The 2,277-nt window shown below is 42.9% G+C and overlaps 1 long non-coding RNA gene across 1 annotated transcript; it reads right to left on the reverse strand.

The window, feature by feature from the left end:
- Positions 1-402: 402 nt before the first annotated feature.
- On the reverse strand, positions 403-2,036 carry LOC141734735 (uncharacterized). Its single transcript, XR_012584580.1, has 3 exons — positions 1,936-2,036; positions 590-763; positions 403-470 (listed from the first exon to the last, which is right to left on the reverse strand). It is a non-coding gene; the product is annotated as an uncharacterized LOC141734735 (long non-coding RNA).
- Between the last annotated feature and the right edge of the window lie 241 nt (positions 2,037-2,277).

The raw sequence follows: 2,277 nt of genomic DNA on the forward strand, positions 1-2,277 counted from the left end.
TGTCAAAAGCTTTGCAAAACTCCAGGTAGACAACATCCACAGCTTTTCCCTCATCCACTAAGTGGGTCACCTTATCATAGAAGGAGATCAGGTTCAACAGGCATGACCTGCCTTTCACAAACCCATGCTGACTGGGCCTGATCACCCTGTTCTCCTGCATGTGCCGTGCAATGGCACCGAGGATGATCTGTTCCATGACCTTCCCAGGCACCGTGGTCAGGCTGACTGGCCTGTAGTTCCCCGGATCCTCCTTCCGGCCCTTCTTGTGGATTGGTGTCACATTTGCCAACCTCCAGTCAGCTGGGACCTCCCCGGTTATCCAGGACTGCTCATAAATGATGCAAAGTGGCCTGGCGAGCACTTCCGACAGCTCCTTCAGTACCCTTGGGTGGACCCCATCTGGCCCCATAGATTTGTGCACCTCCAGGTGCTGAAGCAGGTCCCTCAAAGTTTCCCTTTGGATTATAGCTCTGTAATTTCCAAACCAAAAGGAATAAATGTGTAAATTGATGCAAACATGATACACACTAAGAAGCTTTTCTCAAAAACCTAAGTCATGAAGAAAGCCCCCACCTTCAAGTTTATTTACCTGTCTATTGATGACTTTTTCTTCTAGGCTCTCCCACATTAGTTTGAGCTCTGAGACAAGGTCTTGAGCTGCGTGCTTGTCACTCTCCTCTGTTACCTTCTGGAGCAACAGCTCTGCCTGATGCCTCAGTCCTTCCATTTCTATCTGCTGCTGATAAGCTTCTGTCTTAAATTGCTACGGTAAATAGAAAAAGAATACACATAAACTTATCACAAGTAATGACCTTCTGGAATACAGCACAGTACAGCAGTATTTGCAATACCAATGCATCCCTCTCAGCTTTCGTACGTTTGGGGGATTCTCATCCAGGGTAAAAATGCTTGTAAGACACCGATCACCCCAAGGGTCGCAGCAAACTGAGAATCTGCAGCAGTGTCTTAATGTTCTAGCAGGTATTGCTAACTGTGACCACAGAATGGCAAAGATGGCTAATAGGAAAGTGTTCTCCAACAATCTCTCTGGTCTGTACAAAAGGCAGAACGCATCTGGGGTCACTTCTAGCTCTGGGGGTTGTGATAATACCATCCGTGAAACTTCAGATAGAATTGTTTTTCAGAAGACCTGAAAGCAGATTTTCTTCAGTAGAACACCCTCTCTGGTACATGCAACTGGGACAGCACTCTGAACAACTTGCCTAGGTGTGTTCTTCTGAAGTACGTAAGATTATGGGTCATTTGAAGTTACATCATAAAATAGATAGACTAAACAACCTGCCCACAGCCAAAAAAAGCACAAGCGAGCCATGAAACCAAGGACATTACCTGATCGTTACACATCCCTGGTTTTTATATATCGCGTAACAGCCTACCGACGTCAGGAGCATACTCAAGTCACAGATCCACAAAGACAGGCTTCTGAAGGTCTAAGTTAGCCTGAAATTTTGATTTTCAGCTTACTAATGTACTGGGAATGTTGTGATCTGTGTGAGCATTTAGGTAAAGCCTGTAATTGCAGAAGTGAAGCTGTGGAGGCATTCTTTCAGAGCCTCAAGGAAGCTGTTCACGGTAGAAACCAGAACACGTAAAAGTCACAGCAAAAGAACCCTGCACATAATAACCTTACAGCCTGTGAAAGACAAGGAATGCCACTACAAGTATTTCTCAGCTGTCGGAACACAGTCACAAAATAAAATGTACTTTCACCAAAATTTGGAATAGATTTTAAAATTAAACACATTTTAAAATGAAAAGTGTGCAATGAAATGTTATCTGAAATTTTCATACAGATTCTTTTCTACTAGAAGTTGAAAATTGCTTTTGACTCTTGAAAAATACAGAAAAATACTAAACACCACAGGAAAATGCAGACTGATGAAAATAGAAATGAAATAAATTGCTCGTTCATACCTTAAGTTCCTCAGTTTGCTGCTTCACTGTCTCCAGACCTGTTCCAACTGGGGACATAGATGCCAACCCGCTGCCAGCAATGTCCCCCCAGTCAAACATTGCCTGAAAATCACAGTATGAAATTGAAGCATGAGCAGAGAAATAGTGTCAGATTTCAAAGTTGCATTAAGTAAAATACCAGAATTTTTTACTCCAGAGAACAAGATTGCTGTGCGCTTTGAAAACAAAACAAAGCAAACCAAAACCAAACAGCTTTCTCCAGCGGAACCTAGGGGTTTTTGCAATACAAGGGATCCAGTATTAACTAAAGTATTCCACATAATGGTTACGAGAATGTACATG

The sequence above is a fragment of the Larus michahellis genome, chromosome 24 (genome assembly GCF_964199755.1).
Source record: "Larus michahellis chromosome 24, bLarMic1.1, whole genome shotgun sequence".
In the NCBI taxonomy this organism is placed as follows: Eukaryota; Metazoa; Chordata; class Aves; order Charadriiformes; family Laridae; genus Larus; species Larus michahellis.